General features: G+C 38.0%; 1 protein-coding gene across 6 annotated transcripts in view; it reads right to left on the reverse strand.

The window, feature by feature from the left end:
- Positions 1-19750, reverse strand: part of MFSD14B (major facilitator superfamily domain containing 14B) — a 184973-nt gene that overhangs the window by 57669 nt on the left and 107554 nt on the right. The window lies entirely within an intron of this gene.

Here is a 19750-nt window from a genome sequence, read left to right on the forward strand (position 1 = left end):
TTAGAAAATCCTAAAGACTCCATCAAAAAACTGTTGGAACATATATACAAAATCAATAAAGTTGAAGGATATAAAATATACAAAAATCTGTAGCCTTCCTACACACTAACAACAAAGTATCAGAAACAGAAATAAAGAAAACAACCCTACTTATAATCAAAACAAAAAGAATACCACCTAAGAAAAGCCTTTACTTTATTTTAATCTGCCCACCATCATTCGCCTACCTTAGTTCATGTCCATGGGTCATACTTATAAGTTGTTTCACTTCTCCATTTCCTATACTATTCTTAACCTCCTCTGACTATTTTCTACATACCATTTATGCTTCTTATACCCTGTACCTTTTCCACCATTCTCTCCCCATCCATTCCCTGCTGATAACCCTCCATGTGATCTCTAATTCTGTGAATCTGTTTCTGTTTTAGTTGTTTGCTTAGTTTGTTTTTGATTTTTTAGGTACAGTTGTTGATAGTTGTGAGTATGATGTCCTTTTACTATTTGTAATTTTCATCTTCTTTTTCTTAGGTAACTCCCTTTAACATTTCCTATAATAAGGGCTTGGTGATGATGAACTCCTTTAACTTGACCTTATCTGGGAAGCACTTATCTGCCCTTCCATTCCAAATGAAAGCTTTGCTGGATAGAGTCATCTTGGATATAGGTCCTTGCCTTTCAATACTTCAAATACTTCTTTTCAACCCCTTCTTGCCTGCAAGGTTTCTTTTGAGCAATCAGCTGATAGTCTTATGGGAACTCCTTTGTAGGAAACTGTCTCCTTTTCTCTTGATGCTTTTAAGATTCTCTCCTTATCTTTAATCTTGGGTAATGTAATTATGATGTGCCTTAGTGTATGTTTTCTTGGGTCCAACTTCTTTGGAACTCTCTTTGAGCTTCCTGGACTTCCTGGAAGTCTATTTCCTTTGCCAGTTTGGGGAAGTTCTCCTTCATTATGTTTTCCATTTTTTGCTCTTCCTCTTATCCTTCTGGAACCCATATGATTTGGATGTTGGAACGTTTAAAGTTGCCCTGGAGGTTCCTAAGACTCTCATTTTTTTTTTTTTGAATTCTTGTGTTTTCACTCTGTTTTGGTTGAATGTTTATTTCTTCCTTCTGGTCCAAACCGTTGATTCCTGTTTCCTTCCCATCACTGTTGGTTCTTGGTATATTTTCCTTTACTTCGCTTTTCATAGCCTTCACTTTTTCCTCTATTTTGTGACCATACTCAGTCATTTCTGTGAGCATCCTACTTACTGGTATTTGAACTCTGAATCTGCTGGGTTGGCTATCTCATCATCGCTCAGTTGTACTTTTTCTGGAGCTTTAATCTGTTCTTTCATTTGGGCCATAATTTGTGTCTTGGCATACCTGTTACATAGTAAGGGGTGAAGCCTTAGATATTCACCAGGGTGTGGCAACTGTTATGGCGCAGTATGTGGGGGAGGTGTCTGAGAGGGAACAATGCCATTTTCTTAGCTCTCAGCTGGCTTTTAGTCACTTCCTTTGCTACCCACAAACAAATTAGGCCCTCTGGTGCTAAATCCCGGGTGAATGGGTTTGTGTATGTTCTAGGACCCTGTGAGTTTTTCCAACAAACTCTCCTGTGAGGCTGGGAATTTCCCCTGCTACCTCAACCCCCACAGGTATTTTCAGTCAAGGGTTTTGAGGCTTTATTTCCCTGCACTGGACCCCTGGGTTGTGTGGTCTGCCTTCCTCCCAAGTTGTTCCTCCAAGTTTATCCACACACAAATGTGGGACTGCCAGCTCCGCCCACTGCTGCCTTGCCTCAAGTCCTCTCCACACTGGTTGCCCTTCTCTGCCCTTCCTACTGGTCTGGATGAATGTTTCTTCTTTAACTCCTTCATTGCTGGACTTCCATACAGATCGATTTTCTGGTAGGTCTGGTTATTATTTGTTTTTAAATTCTTTGTTGTCCTTTTGGTTGTGTGAGGAGGGAAAGTGTATCTACCAATGCCTCCATCTTGGCTGGAAGTCTGGAAATGTCTTTAAAAAGGAGGTGAAGTTTGTACTCTATACTCTGAGAACTATAAGACATTGTTGAAGGAAACTGAAGATACAAAGAAATGGGAAGATATTTCATGTTTTTGGATTGGAAGAATTAATGTTGTTAAAATGGCGACATTACCTACGTAAAGCAGTATATAGATTTAACGCAATCCTTATCAAAGTCCCAATGGCAGTTTTCACACAAATAGAACAAAAGAAAAAAACCCCTTAAATTTGTATAGAACCACAAAAGACCCTGGATAGCCAAAGCAATCCTGAGAAAAAAGAAAGTCTTAGTTCAAATTATACTACAAAGCTGTAATAATAATAACAGTACAGTTCTGGGTGAAAAACCACCACATAAACTAATGTAACAGAATTGAAAGCCCAGAGGTAAACTCACACCTATACGGGCAAATAGTTTTCAACCAAGGATCCTAAAACATACAATGGAGAAAGTCAAGTCTCCTCAATAATTGTTGTTGGGAAAACTGGAATTACACATACAACAGAATGAAACTAGATTATTATCTGACATGATACCCAAATATTAACTCAAAATGGATTAAAGACTTCAAGATCTCAAACAATAAAATACATAGTAGAGAGCAAAAATAGGCACTAAACTTATGGGCCGTATTCTCACAGAGGGCTTTTGTGAACTTGACCCTAAAGGCAAAGAAAGTTAAAAAAAAAAAAATGAATGGGACTATTTCAAACTAAAAAGGTTGTGTACAGCAAAAGAAACCATCAACAAAACAAAAAGGCAACCAACTGAATGGGAAAAGATAACTGCAAATGATACCTCTGATAAGTGCTAATATTCAAAATATATAAAGAACTCATAAACATTACTAAAAAAAGCATAAAAAACAATTCAATTAAAAACGGGCAAAGGATCTGAATAGACACTTTTCCAGGAAAAGATACAGATGGCCAAAAGGTACATGAAAAATTGCTCACTATTACTCATTACAAGGGAAATGCTTATCAAAATCACAATGAGATACCACATCAAAACTTTCAAAATGATTATTACCAAAAAAAAAGGAACACTTGTGTACTCTTAGAGGGAATGTAAATTGGTGCAGCTACTATGGACAACAGTGTGATGGTTCCTTAAAAAATTTAGAACAGAACTACCATATTACCCAGCAATCCTTTTTCTGGGTATCTACCTGAAAACTTCAAAAACACTTATTCATAAAGATTTATGTGTCCCTATGTTCACTGCAGTATTCATTATTCACCATAGCCAAGACATGGAAACAACCTCAGTGTCCTTTGACGAATGACTGGATAAAGAAGATGTGGTACATATATAAAATAGAATAGTACCCAGTCATAAAAAGGATAAAATATTGTTTGGGACGACACGGATAGATCTTGAGGACACTGTGTTTAAGTGAAATATGTAAGTCAGACAGAAAAGGGTAAAACAGCATGATTTCACTCACATGTGAGATATAAGACAAAAAATAACTAATGAACAATCAAGACAAACAAAAAGCAATGAAAAACATCTCACAGATATGGATAACAGGATGGTGGTTACCAAAAGGGAAAGGGGATTGGGGGAGGAGAAGAGGGTAAAGGGGGTCAAATACATGATGACAAAAGAACACAAGTCTTCAGGTGGCGAGCACTAAAAAATTGTACATCTGAAATGAATATAATGTTATTAACTAATGTTATACCAGTAATTTAATAAAAATAATAAAAAATAAAATTAAATACCTAACAAAAAAAATCTATTTTTTCTTTACACAGAAAAAAATAATGTTGAACTACCAGAAAGATAAATTAATTCCATTTTCAACAACACCAAAATGGAATAAATATGTAGGAATAAATTTAACCAAGAAAGAGAAAGATTAGTATATTTAAGACTGTAAAATATTGTAAATTGTGCTGCTATGAACATTGGGGTGCATAGGTTCTTTTGGATTGGTGTTTCAGGGTTCTTAGGGTATAATCCCAGCAGCGGAATTGCTGGGTCAAAGGGCAGTTCCATTTTTAGTTTTCTGAGGAAATTCCATACTGTTTTCCACAGTGGCCTCACCAGTCTGCATTCCCACCAACAGTGCACTAGGGTTCCCTTTTCTCTGCATCCTCTCCAACATTTGTTTGTTGATTTGTTTATGTTGGCCACTATAACCAGTGTGAGATGGTACCTCATTGTGGTTTTAATTTGCATCTCTCTGATGGCTAGTGATGCGGAGCATCTTTTGATATGTCTCTGGGCCCTCTGTATGTCTTCCTTGGAGAAGTGTCTGTTCAAGTCAAGTACTGGAAGCAACCTAAGCTCCCATCAGCAAATGAGTGGATCAAAAAATTATGGTACATTTACACAATGGAATTCTACACAGCAGAGAGAAAGAAGGAGCTTATACCCTTTGCAATGGCATGGATGGAACTGGAGAGCATTATGCTAAGTGAAATAAGCCAGGTGGTGAGGGACAAATACCATATTATGTCACCTTTAACTGGATCATAATCAACAAAAGAAAAAAGCAAACAAAATATAACAAGAAACATTGAAATTAAGAACACTGTAACAATAGCCACAGGGTAGTGGGGAGGGGATAGTGGGGAGAGGGGTTTATAGGAGCTACTATAAATGACACAAGGACAAAATCAAGGGGGAGGGTAGAGGTGGGGGAGGGAGGTGGGACTGGCTGGGGTGGGGTGGAGGGAAGGGGAGAAAATGCAGACAATTGTAACTGAATAAAAATAAATAAATTAATTTAAAAAAGACTGTAAAATATTAATGATGAAATTGAAGGTGACATAAAGAAATGGAAAGATGGTTTTTTCAATACTGTTGGGGATAACGAGTGTTGGCGGCCAAGTAGGTAGAAGCTGATTACACTTGCTCTTGCACCCAAGTCAGATACTTGGCTGATCTTCCAAAAAATAAACTGAACATTCAATGGATTCTTAGCTGATATGCAGTTTGCAAGCAAAGGAGTACAGAAGACACTTCACAACAGGCAGTAAGGAGATTTTATAAGTGGAAGAGGAAATACCTCGTGTTGCGCCTGCAGCCACAGAGAGCCTGGTCAGAGACGAAAGCTTTGTGGTTCCCTCCTCTCTCAGGGCAAGGAATTCTCCGGCCCAGGCCAGGAGCAACTTGGGTACACAAGGTCAGGGAGAGCCAGGGTACACATACACAGCAAGTGGCACACCCATAGCTTCAATGGCAAATGTGAACTAGGAGGGTGCCAGAGAGAGAGGGATACTATCTGCACCTGGGTTAGGCGAAGGAGGCTGGATGCAGCCTGCTGTGACTGTGAGAGACTCTTGACGTTTTGGACAGGTGGCATGTATGGAAAGCCACACAGTCACTCAGAGCTGTAGAAGGAATGCCCAGAGAAACTCTTTAAAAGGGGAGTTGAGGTGTGCTGGGCGGGAAGTTAGCACACAGCTTCCCTGCCAGCAAGGGGAAGGGATTGAGGGCGCAGTATGCTCCCACTCAGTACAGCTGGCAGATTGATCAGAAAAGTGCGAAGCAAGGGGATCTCTGAGCACCAGTCCAGTGTAGCTGAAAGGGTGGAGGCTGTCCAGAGTGGAGAGTACAGGCCTTTCTCTGCTTTGAGGGCAATGGACTGGGAACTGGAAGCATGGGAGCTGTGCACCTGAGATTATTTAAAGCCAGAGAGAGCCTCCTTCCCTGGCAGCAATCCAGCCTCTGGGAAGGGAAGGCCACACTCAGCTCCCACTTCTTGCAGGTTGCATTTCTGCAAGGGAAAGACAGCAAGAGGAATGCCTAGAGGGACTATGTTGAACTTCTCCCAGGGAGACAAAATACACTGGCTTCTAGGGCCGTATTTCACTAAGACCAGCAAAGCAGGGAGATCAGAAAATGGTATATCAAGGGGACAGGACCCTGTTTGGCCTTGCTCGCACACAGAGCTGTTGTCAACACCAAGCAGGAGAGCGCTAAACCTCTTACACAGATTGCCCCCCACCCTGTGATACAGATAGTTAGTTAATCAGAAAGTACACATTATTGGAAATCAACTGGTACAGACCAAGGCAGGCAGTGCAGGGGCAGAGGTCACACACCCACAATTCTCCCAGAGGAAACCCAGAGGTCCCACCATCCTGATCACAACAGAAACTCCCTCTAGAGGCAGGTGAAGGTGATACAGGTGGTGTTGGCAGAAGTTGGGACAACCCACACCTGGACCTTTAGCTGATAAAAACCAGAGGTGGATCCAGAAAGAGAAGTCAGAAGGCAAGCACCAAATGGCAGACATGAATTTCATCAATTTACACTTTTTTTTGTTCCTTTCACATCGCCTTTTAATATTCATATTTATTCTTTTCCTTCAAATGTAATCTAACTAATTCACTATTCTTTGTCTTTTATTTTTCATTCTTTTCATTTAGATTTTGTATTATTTTATTGTTATTTCAAATCTCACATTGCACCTTTCCTGTCTTGCTTCATTTTGCCTTCTTCCTGGCTTTCTTATTTGTGTAGTAAGTTTTATTTTCTCCCAAGCTATGCTTTGTTCCTATTCCTATTCTTACTGTTTCTCTTCCCTCTATTCTCTCAAAGAAAGCATTCCTCCCTTAGCTCACATTCTTTTCCCCCTTATAATATTCTTATTTCCTTTCTACTTTTATGAAGTGTGGCTTGTTTGGCATGGATATTACAGTTATTGCTGTTCTTCTTCAACAGTGTTCCTATTTGTTCACTATTTTTTGTGCTTTAAATCTCATAGGTTACTCTTCCCGTGTCTTACTCCATTTTGCATTCGTCCTGCTTAGGAATTTTATTTTATTTTCCCTCTCTTAGCCTGGATTCTATTCTTTACTTGTATTATTTTTTCTCCCCCTACCCTCTCAAAATCATTTTTCTTTACTGGATTTACATCTCATATTCTCTTTCCTCTTATGTATAATATTCTTATTCCCTTTCCACCTTTATTGATCTTTGCTCAGATGTCATTGTTATTCTGTGGTTTTTCTGCAATTTTGTTCCCTTTGGTTCACTAACTTTATGATTTTATTTCAAACCACAGAATATACTCTTCCCTTTTCTTACTCCATTTTGCCATCGTCCTTCCCTGTTTTACTTACATTTTTATATTTTATTCTCTCCCTTTTCATCTTGTTTATGTTTCCTTTTCATTATTTCTCCACCACTTCCCACTCAAAATCATTTCTCTCTCCTTTAGTTATCTCATATTCCCTTTTACAATCTTATAATATTCTTAATCACTCTCCATTTTTATTAATCCTTGCTCAACTGCTGTTGATATTGCTGGTGTGGTATGGGGTTATTTTTGCTGGCATGGGTTTTGGTTTTTGGTAATAGTGCTTTGTTAACCAGTAGCTGGTTAACAGCATACAAGACATGGCAGGACTTGAGACTTCAACTTAGCCAGCTGGAGGAGAAAACCCACCAATAAATGAGCCACCAAGAATCAAAGCCCAAATAAACTGAATATAAAGGGCACTCCTGAGGCCTTCAGATTGGGTGATCAAAGAGACTGCACCACTGAGTCCCACAGAGCTCCAGCTCCAGAAGTCAAACCCATAAAGACAGGCAGGCAAAGCAGAGCAACCTGAGAAGCAGGGGCGGGGGGCAGGGGGGGGAAGAGTAACTGAAAATGGGGAGACAAAGAAACACCACAATCAAAAGGAATGGAGTAATCCCCAGAAAAACAGCTAAATGAAACAGAAGCAAGCAAGCAACAGACACAGCATTCAAAATAATGGTTATAAGGATGCTCAAGGAACTCAGTGAAAACTATGAGGAACTTATGGGAACTATAGCAGCGTGAAGAAGGACATGTAAATTATGAATAAAAACCAGGAGGAAATGAAGAATACAATATCTGAAATGAAAAATACACTAGAAGGAATTAAAATCAGGCTAGATGAAGCAGAGGATTGTTTTAGCAAGCTGGTAGACAAGGTAGAAATACACAGTCAGAGCAACAAAATGAAAAAAGATTCAAAAGGAATGGAGATAGTTTAAGACAGCTTTCAGACAACATGAGATGTAACAACACTTGCATTACAGGAATATCAGAAGGAGAAGAAAAGAAGAAAGGGATAGAAAACCTGTTTGAAAAAATAATGAGAAAAATCTTCCCTAAATTGGTGAGGGAAATAGTAATACAAGTTCAGGAAGGACAGAGGGTCACAATAAAGATGAACGCAAAGAGGCATACGCCAAGACAAATCATAATTAAAATGGCAATTTTAAAGACAAAGAGAACATCTTAAAGGAAGCAAGGGAGAAACACCAAATAGCATACAAGGGAGCTCCAATAAGTTAGCAACTGACTTCTCAACAGAAACACTACAAGCCAGAAGGTACTGACACAAAATATCACAGGTAATGAAAAGTAAGGACCTACAATCAAGAATACTCTATCCAGAAAGGCTCTCTTTTTAAACTGGGAAATGAAATAAAGAGCTTCACAGACAAAAGGCTAAAAGAGTATATCTCCACCAAGCCAGCACTGCAAGAAATGGTAGAAGGACTGCTATAAAAAGGACAGGAGAGAGAGAAAGATACAGAAAAAATGGCAATAAATAAGTACCTATCAGTAATAAGCTTAAATGAAAATGGATTAAATGTTCCAATCAAAAGACATGAGATTTCTGAATGGAAAAGAAAACATGACCCACACATATGCTGTCTATGAGAGACTCACCTCAGAACAAAAGATCTACACAGTTTGAAATGAATGGATAGAAAAAAATATTCCAAACAGACACTAAAATAAAGCTGGAGTAGCAATACTTATATCAGATAAAATAGACTTCAAAGTAAAAGACATAAAAAGGGACAAAGTAGGTTAGTATATAATATTTAAGGGACAATCCAACAGTAGGGTAAAACCTTTATAAAAATATATGTACCCCACATAGGAGCACCTCAATATATAAAGAAAATCCTGAAGGACTTTAAGAAAAATATTGACAACAACACAGTCATTCTAGGGGATTTTAACACCTCACTGTCAACAATAAATAGATCTTCCAAACTAAGAATCAGCAAGGATACTGATATTGTGGCAATGAACCATGCTCTAGATCAAATGGACTTAATTGATACGAACAGAACCTTTCACTGCGAAGAAGCAAAATATACATTTTTTTTCAAATGCACATGGAACATTTTCAAAAACAGACCAAATAGGACACAAAATAAGTCTCCACAAATTCAAGAAAATTGTCATCATATCAAGCATATGCTCAGATCACAATGGATTGATATCCATTGTGGATTAATGGGTTCTATCAAAGATACAAACTCCCTGGTAGTTTGCCAAAGGGAGATTATAACATTCTAAATGAGGAAAAAACTAAAATACATTCAAATATAAAGAGACTGAATAACATGTTATTAAATAATGAAGGGGTCAACAATATCAAGGAAGAAATAAAAAAGTGTCTGGAAACAAATGAAAATGAACACACAACAACCTAAAACCTCTGGGACACAGCAATACAGGCCTACCTAAAGAAGATAGAAAAAACACAAATAAACAATCTAGCCCTACATCTATAAGAACTGGAGGATCAACAACACCCAGAGCGAAGAGAAGGAAGGAAATAAGATCAGGGCAGAACTAAATGACATAGAAACTAAAAAAACAATTTTAATGATCAATAAATCCAGGAGCTGGTTCTTTGAAAAGATAAACAAAACCAACAAGCCTTTAAGCAGGCTCATCAAGAAAAAAAGAGAGAGGACCCAAATAAACACAATCAGAAATGAAAGAGAAGTTACAACTGATACCACAGAAATACAAATGATTTTAAGAAATTCCTATGAACTTTATGCCAAGAAATTGGACAACCTGGGCATAGTGCACAAATTTCTAGAAATATACAATCTGCCAAACTGAATCCAGAAGAAGCAGAAGCCTGCATTAACTAACAACAAGCGAAACAGAAGCAGTTTTTAAAAACTCACCACACACAAGCCTGTGAAGATGGCTTCACAGGTGAATTTCAATGAGTATTTAAAGACCTAACTCCTACCCTCCTCAAACTATTCCAAAAAATTCAGGAAGAAGGAAGACTCTCAAACTCTCTTTATGAGGGGGTATCATCCTAATTCCAAAACCAGGTTAGACACAAAATACAAAGAAAACTACAGGCTAATATCTCTCATGAACATAGCTACTAAAATCCTCAACAAAATACTGGCACTCTGGATTCAGAAATACATTAAAAGATCACACACCATGATCAAGTGAGATTCATCCCTAGGAGAGTAGGATGGTACAATATTCATAAATCAGTACAAGTTTTACACCACATAAACAAAATGAAGGACAAAAATCACATGATCATATCAACAGAAGCTGAAAAAGCATTTTATAAAAATCAAGCACCAATTTATGATAAAACACATAGGAAAGTGGGAATAGACAGAGCATACCTCAACATAATGAAAGCAATATACAAGAAACCTACAGCCAACATCATACTCAAGGGGCAAAAACTAAAAGTTTCCCCTCTAAGATCAGGAACAAGACAAGGTTGTCTGCTTTCACCATTCTTATTCAACGTAGTACTAGAAGTTCTAGCTACGGTGTTTACACAAGAAAAATAAATAAAAGGCATCCAAATTAGAAAGGAGGACGTACCACTGTCACTGTTTGCAGATTATATCATAGTGTACGTATACAAAACCCTATAGTCTCCAACAAAAACACTACTCGACCTAGTAAGAGAAGTTGACAAAATAGCAGAATACAGTCAATATACAGAAATCGAAGACATTTTTGTACAACAATGAAATATCAGAAAGAGAAACTAGGAAAAAATTTCATTTACTACAGCAACAAAAAAAAAAAAGTACTTAGGAATAAATTTAACCAAGGAGTTAAAAGACCTTACTCAGAAAACTACAGAACACTGAAGAAATTGACAAAGATACAAATAATAGGATGTATACTTCACGTTCATGAATTAGAAGAATTGACATCATTAAAATGTCCATACTACCCAAAGCTATCTATAGATTCAATCTAATCCCTATTAAAATACCAACAGCATACTTTACAAATCAAGAATATTTCAAAAATTTATATGGAACCAAAAAAGACCCTGATTAGCCTCAGCAATCCTAAGAACGAAGAACAGCATTGGAGGGATCACAATACCTGATATCAAACTATACTACAAGGCCACTGTAATCAAAGCAGTATGCTAGTGGCATAAAAACAGACACATAGATCAATGGAACAGAATAGAGAGCCCAGAAATAAACCCATGAATCTACAATCAGTTAATTTTTGACAAAGAGGGCAGACACATACAATGGAGTAAAGAAAGCCTCTTCAATAAAAGGTGTTGGGACAACTGGACTGGTACCTGTAATAAAATGACACCAAACCAGCAACTTTCACCATACACAAGAATAAACTCAAAATGGGTAAAAGACTTAATAAAAGCCATGACACCATAAAACCCACAGATGAAAACATATACAGAAATATTTCAGATACCCCATATACTAATATTTTTGCTGATATATTGTCTAGGGCAACAGAAATAAAGGATAAAATAAACAAATGGACTACATCAAACTAAAAACCTTCTGTTCAGCTAGAGAAACCAAAATCAAAATGGAAAGGAAATCAACTGTATGGGAGAATATATTTGCCAATGATCCATCAGACAATGGTTTAATCTCCAAAATATATAAAGAACTCATACGACTCAACACCAGGAAGACAAACAATCCAATTAAAAAATGGCTGAAGGATCTGAATAGATACTTCTCCAAGGAGGACATACAGATGGCCCACAAACATATGAAAAGATGCTCAATATACTAGCCATCAGAGAGATGCAAATTAAAACCACAATGAGATACCTTACACTTGTGAGAATGGCTATCATTCATAAATCAACATAAAACAAGTGCTGGCAAGGATGCAGAGAAAAGGGAACCCTAGTACATTGTTGGTGGGAATGCAGACTGGTGCAGCCACTATGGAAAACAGTACGGAAATTCCATAAAAAGCTAAAGATGGAACTGCCTTTTGAGCCAGCAATCCACTGTTGGGAACATACCCTAAGAATCCTGAACCACCAATTGAAAAGAACTCATGCACCCCTATGTTCACAGCAAGGGTATTTATAACAGTCAAGTGTGGAAATAGCCTAAGTGCCCACCAGTAAATGGTGGATTAAAAAACTGTGGTACATTTACACAATGGAATACTATGCAGCAGAAAGAAAGAAGGAACTCCTACCTTCTTCTGTGACAGTATGTATGGAACTAGAGAATATGCTAAGTGAAATAATCCAATCAGCGAAAGACAAATACCATATTATTTCTTATAAGTGGAATCTAATGAACAAAATAAACTAACAAACAAAATAGAACCAGAGACATGGAAATAAGGAACAATCTGACAGTGACCAGAGGTGAGGGAGAAGGGGGCTAATAGGGGAAAGAAAGCAAAGGGTGTAGACAAAGAACATGTATGAATGACCCATGGACATGGACAACAGTGCGGGAATTGACTGTGGAAGTTGGGATGGAGATGGGCAGAGAAGGGCAGGGGGAAAATTGGGACAACTATAATAGAATAACAATAAAAAATGATTTCAAAAAATAAATAAGAGCTCTGAAGATGGCAGTGAAGTAGGTGGGAACTGAACCCACTTGCTCCTGCACCTAACTGAAACACCAAGCCAATATTCTGAAGAACAGAGTGAACAGCCAATGGAATCCCAGCTTATATTAAGTTTGGAGGCCAAAGATTGCAGACGATGTTTAAAAACAGACAGTAAGAGAGTTTGTTGGCTGACGGGAAGGTCCCTGGGCCTCACATGGGAGTCCATGACTGCAGAGCTCCTTGGGCTCTGCAACAGGGACCACAGCTACCTCAGAAGCTTTGGAGGATAGACAGGTCACTGATTGTAACTTCACAGGTCCCTGCCCTCCCAGAGCAGGGAAACCAGTTCTGCACCAAGAGAGACCAGACCTGGATGCTTGAAGTCACTGAGGGAATAAAGACACTGTGGGAGACCCACAGCAGGCAGCATTCCCCTGGTTGGGACTGTGGTCGCTGGCTGGGACAATACCAGAGAAATTAGGGAGCCAGGTGACACCTAGAGATGGGAGAAGAGTTGAGCCGTGACTGGCCAGAGCGTTGGCCTGTGTGGAAAGCCGGGCATTTGTTAGGTACAGTCACCGGCAGCCCAAGGGAATTTGCAAAAGAGAAAAAGGGTCTCAGCTGCTATGCAAGGTCATCTTGTGCACCTCCTCTGGGCCAGCGAAGAGGAAGGGGGGGTACAATTTGTTCCAAATCAGGGTGCCTCGTGGACTCATAAAAAATGGAGTAGCAGGGGCTCAGAGAGGTAGCAGTCCCCAGAGAGTTCATTTAACAGGGGAACTAAACTGCCCTGAATGAACCTTGTGGGAGCATAGCGCCTATGCCAGCAAAGTGGGAGGAGGAGGGGTGCAAGTTGCTCTCGCTTGGTGCACCTCATGGACTGATCAAAGGGTGGCCCCACGAGGTGGATTAAAGATGACAGACAGGGGCATATGGACAATATGGGCTGTGCAGTGCTCTAAAAGCTTGGGCAGAAGGCTGGGCACCTGTGAATATTGTAGCCCAGACTGAGGAACCCCCGCTCTCGTATTCCTAGAACCACAAGAAAGGGAAAAAAACTTATCCCCACCCCCTCTGCCTGCAGCATCCAGGAAGACCAGCATAACCCACTGGGCGGGTTTAAAGTTAACAGGAGGCTCATCAAATTAGGGAAGTTTTCCATCATTACTTTTTCAAACACGTTTTCTATCCCTTGCTCTTCTTCTGTTCCATCTGGTATCCCTATCATATGGACATCAAAATGTCCATACTACCCAAAGTAATTTATAGATCCTTATTAAAGTACCAATGACACATTTCTCAGATATAGAACAAACATTTCAGAAATTTATATGAAACCATAAAACACCCGAAGTAGCAGCAGCAATTTTAAGAAAAGAACAAAGTAGGAGGGATCACAATACTTGATATCAAAGTGTATTACAAGGCCACTAGGCCTTTGTAATAGGCCTTTGTAATCCAGGCCTTTGTGCCAATACCAGGCTGTAATCAAAACAGCCTGGTATTGGCATAAAAACAGACATACAGACCAATGGAACAGAACTGAGAGCCCAGGAATAAACCCAAGTCTCTATGGCCAATTAATATTCAACAAAGGGGACAGAAGCATAAAATGCAGTAAAATCACCTCTTTAATAAATGGTGTTGGGACACCTGGAGAGCTCAATGCAAAAAAAAAAAAAACTTGAACACCAACTTACACCATACACAAAAATAAACTCAAGGTGGATAAAGACTTAAATATAAGTTGTGACACCATAAAAGTCCTTCAGAAGAACACAGGCAGGAAAATCTCAGACATTCCACACAGCAATATTTTCACTGATATGTCCCTAGCAAGGGACATAAAAGAAAGAATAAACAAATGGGATCTCATCAAACTAAAAAGCTTCTGCATGATTAAAGAAAACAGCATTAAAATGAAAAGAAAACCAACTACATGAGAAAACATATTTACCATTGATATCTCAGACAAGGGTGTGATCTCCAAAATATATAAAGAACTCACACAACTCCACTCCAGGATAAAAAAAACCTAATTAACAAATGGGCAAAAGACTTAAACAGACACTTCTCCAAGGAGGACATACAGAGGACCCAGAGATATAAGAAAAGATGCTCAGCATCACTAGCCATCAGAGAGATGCAAATTAAAACCACAATGAGATACCAGTTCACACTGGTGAGAATGGCCTTCATAAACAATTCAACAAACAAGTGTTGGAGAGGATGTGGAGAAAAGGGAACCCTAGTACACTGTTGGTGGGAATGCAGACTGGTGCAGCCACTGTGGAAAACAGTATGGAATTTCCTCAGAAAACTAAAAATGGAACTGCCTTTTGACCCGGCAGTTCCATTGTGGGGATTATATCCTAAGAACCCGGAAACACCAATCCAAAAGAACCTATGCACCCCAGTGTTCATAGCAGCACAATTTACAATAGCCAAGTACTGGAAGCAACCTAAGTGCCCATCAGTAAATGAGTGGATAAAAAAAAGTGGTACATTTACACAATGGAATACTATGCAGCAGAGAGAAAGGAGCTCCTACCCTTTGCAACAGCATGGAAGGAACTGGTGAGCATTATGCTAAGTGAAATAAGCCAGGTGGTGAGGGACAAATACCATATGATCTCACCTTTAACTAGAACCTAATCAACAAAAGAAGAAAGCAAACAAAATATAACCAGAGACATTGAAATAAAGAACAAACTGACAGTAACCAGATAGGAGGGTAGGGGGAAAAGGGGGAAGGATTTTCAGGACATAGGGGGAAGGATATAAAGGACACATGGAGACAGCCAAAGGGTGTAGGTTTAAGGATTGGAAGCAGGGAGGGGTGGGGAGGGTGGGTGTGGTGGGTGAGTAACATGGAGACAAGTGTACTTGAACAAAAATTTAAAAAATAGAAGATTTTTGTTAAAAAAGGAAGTTTTGAGTGAAATAAATAAATAAATAAATAAATATTAGATAAATAGAAATCCCAAGTAAAAGAATGAAACTAGACCACCTTTTTACACCATATACGAAAATTAATGGAAAATAGGTTAAGGACTTGAATGCAGGACCTGAAAGCAAAAAAACTCCTATAAGAAAATATAGGCAGTATACTCCTTGATATAGGTCTTGGCAATGATTTTGTGAATATGACACCAAAATCAACAGCAACAAAACCAAAAACAAACAAGTGGAACTATAGCAAACTGAAAAGGAAGTCATCCACGAAATGAAAAAGCAAACTAATGGATAGGAGGAAATAATTGGATATCATATCTGACAAGGGTCTGATACCCAAAATATATAAAGAATTCATGGAACTCAATAGCACAAAAAAAAAGGGCATCAAAGTGAATACAGATTTTTCCAAAGAAGACATGAAGATGGCCTTACATGTAAAGATACTGATATCTGTAATCATTAGAGAAATGCAAGTCAAAACTACAATGATATTATCTTGTGTTAGTTAAAATGGATATTATCAAAAAGAGAAGAAATTACAAGTGTTGGCAAGGATTAAAAAAAAAGGGAATCCACATGCACTGTTAGTAGGAATAGAAACTGGTACAACCATTATGGAAAACAGTATGGAGGGTTCCTCAAACAATTAAAGATAGAACTACCATACAATCCAGCAATTCCACTTCTGGACATTTATTTAAAAAAACCCAAAACACTAACTTGAAAATATTTATGCACCCCATGTTCACTACAGTGTCATTTACTATAGCCAAGATAATATAACAACTTAAGTAGCCACTAATGGATAAAAGGATAAAAAAATATGTTGTGTAAATCCATAAAAAAGTTTCTATTGATGGGTAAATGGATAAAGGTGTGGTGTACACACACATGTACACCCAGAGAAATATTATTAAAAGAGAATGAGATCTTGCCATTTGCAACAATATATATGGATCTCCAGGGCATTATGCTCAAGTGAAGTAAGTCAGAGAGAGAAAGACAGATACCATGTGATCTTGTTTGTATGTGGAATCTTAAATTAAGAAGAAAAAAGCATATAAATACAGATAACTTATTGGTGGTTGCAGGTGGGGGTGGGTAATAAGAAGTGGGTAAACATTTTTTAAGTTTAAATAAACTGAAAAGAAAAAAATGATTAAAGATGAAAAGGTCAAGGGCTGAATTGCATGAACAGAAAAATAGAAAAAGAAACATTATCCTTCCAAACAATGCAGGTTAGAATTAAAGGCATTTTCAGACAAAAAGAGTGGGGTGGGGAGGATGGAAGGAAAGCAGGAAGGCAGTGAGAGGCAGGGAGCTGATTAATTTTGTAAATGGCAGGTATGCACTTAAAGAAAAGATGTTCTTTACATAGAATGAAAGCAATCTCAATGACTTATGATAATGAAGAGCCATTAAAGTAGTACATATGTTAATTTTACTTCATTAAAAAAGAAATAGTAAATGTGTAAATAAATCTAAAACAACATGGATTATATAAAAACATCTGTAAATTTGTTAACACTTAAAACACTTGACAAAGAAAACCTCACAAGAATATACAGGAGTGGGCAAAAGTAGGTTCACAGTTGTGAGTACATGATATAGTATTGTTGTTACTACTTATTATTTTTGTACAACTGTAAACCTACTTTTGCCCATGTCATTGCTTTTAATTGAGAAATAGTAACATTCCTGTGTATAAATATACCACATTTGATGATCCATTTCACGAGTTGATATACAATATTGCAAGGGTGTCAAACTCATTTTCACCGGGGACCACATCAGCCTTGTGGTTGCCTTCAAAGGACTGAATGTAATTTTAGGACTGTATAAATGTAACTACTCCTTACCTAGGGGCAAGGAGCTCTACATTCGGCCCTTTAAAGGCAACTACGACTAACCCTAACCCCTGGTGAAAATGAGTTTGACACCCCTGCAATACTGGGTTGGCCAGAAAGTCTGTTTAGTATTTTTTCCCCATAAAATAAAAGACATATTTTTCATTTTCACCAATAACTTTATTGATTTGGATATTTTGAGTATGTTGGCTATGTCCGGTGTGATATAACATTAATTGTTCTCAGTACTGTCTTGATGTGATTGCTATCAACTTTAACTGGTCTACCCGACTGTGGAGTGTACTCCAGTGAGAGATCTCCAACATGAAACTTCGCAAACCACTTTTGACACGTTTGACCAGCAACAGCACTTTCTCCATACACTGCACAAGTCTTTTTTTTGCGTTTCACTTGTGTTTGTACCATTCTTGAAATAATAAAGCATAATATGACAAAAATGTTGCGTATTTTCTTCCATCTTCAATATTAAAATGGCTATACAAAAATTCACCAATTTTGATTAAGTTTTTTTAAATGTACACTGATATGACAGCTGTCACAATATAATCCAACAAAATTGTTTCAAGTGAAGTTAAAGACAACTAAGTGCTACTAGAGCCATCTCACAGGAAAAAAAATAAATGAACTCTTTTGTCAACTTAATAGGTTGTTTCTACTTTTAGGCTATTATGAATAATAGTTTGCACAGAAGTGTCTGTATAGATACGCTTTTTTTCATTTCTCTTGGCTATATACCTAAGAAAAGGTTTGCTAGGAATCCTATGTTGAACACTTCGAGGACCTGTTTCCCACAGTGGCTACAGCATTTATATTCCCACTAGCATTATGAAGATCTCCATATCCTTGTCAGTTTTTTTGATTAAGCCACTTAACAGGTGTAAAGTGGTATCTTGTTTTCATTTGCATTTCCTTAATGGCTAATGATGTTGAGCATATTTTTATGGACTTTTGGTCTATTTATATACCCTTCCTTGGAGAAACACCTATTTAAAACCCTTTGCCTAATTTTTCAGTTGAGTTAGTTGTCTTTTTATTGAGTCGTAAGAGTTCTACACATACACTGGAAATAAGATCCTTATCAGATAAAAGACTTACAAACATCAAATGCAACTTTAATTAAAATGTGTGTTAAACTTCTTTAAAGTAAGCACAAATACAAAATAACAGAATGATTCCAATCTGTGGTAACTATTGGTGGTCATGGTAGTGATAATAAGCATATGTATATAGGGAAAAAGGGTAGAAAAGTTATTCACAGTTCTTTATTATACACGTGAGTAGATGAGACATGATTTTTCACCCTCTTGTTTGGGCTTTCCCCTTTTTTCTACATTAAATGCATATTTAATTCAAGGCACAATTAAACCATCACCACTCTTCCCTCTAAATCTCTAGCACCCACCCAGCAAAATGAACAAAACAGAACTGCTTGAAAGTAGTTTTACTTATATGCTGCCATGCAAAATATTAGTGTCATAATCTCAGCAAAAGTATTAAAATGGCAAATTTAATTAGTTTCATTTAAAAATATCTCCAAAATAGACAGCCCTGGCTGGTGGGGCTCAGTGGATTGAGTGCCAGCCTGTGAACCAAAGGGTTGTTGGTTCAATTCCCAGTCAGGGCAGATGCCTGGGTTGCAGGCTGTGTCCCCAGTAGGGGGTACGTGAGAGGCAACCACACATTGATGTTTCTCTACCTCTTTTTCTCCCTCACTTCCCCTCTCTCTAAAAATAAATAAATAAAATCTTTTAAAAATATATAAAAATAAAAATATCTCCAAAATAGAGGAATTCATCTAAGGAGGACTCCTCTGACAAGTAGAGTAAATGATTAGGACTTCCAGTGAAATCAGTAAAAGACCAAGGCTGAACTGCAAGGGAAAGTGACTCCGGTCTCAGCAATCTCAGAAACCTGAAAGAAAAGCTGGAAAAAGGAACTTAAAAAAAATGTCCTAAGTCAGTTTCCTTTTGAGGGTATAAAGTATAAGTTTTTAAAGAGGAAAAAGTAAGAGGACACAGAAGATTACTTTGATTATTGTTTGTGAGCCACCTTGGAATCCACAGCAACACTGAACTGTGGTCTACTAAGGATGGCTCACCAAGCTGGCAGGGTACTTTGAAGTAAACTTTTCCTCTCTGTAAAATTTAATGGATATTATCAAAGATTTAAAATGTTAGCCTTTTTGGTAATGGCTCAGTTGGTTGTGTGTCCTCCCACAAAACAAAAGGTCACTGGTTCAGTTCCTGGTCAGGGCACATGCCTGGGCTGTGGGCCAGGTCCCAGCTGAGGCATGTATGAGAGGCA

Source organism: Desmodus rotundus, chromosome 3 (genome assembly GCF_022682495.2).
Source record: "Desmodus rotundus isolate HL8 chromosome 3, HLdesRot8A.1, whole genome shotgun sequence".
NCBI classification, from domain to species: Eukaryota; Metazoa; Chordata; class Mammalia; order Chiroptera; family Phyllostomidae; genus Desmodus; species Desmodus rotundus.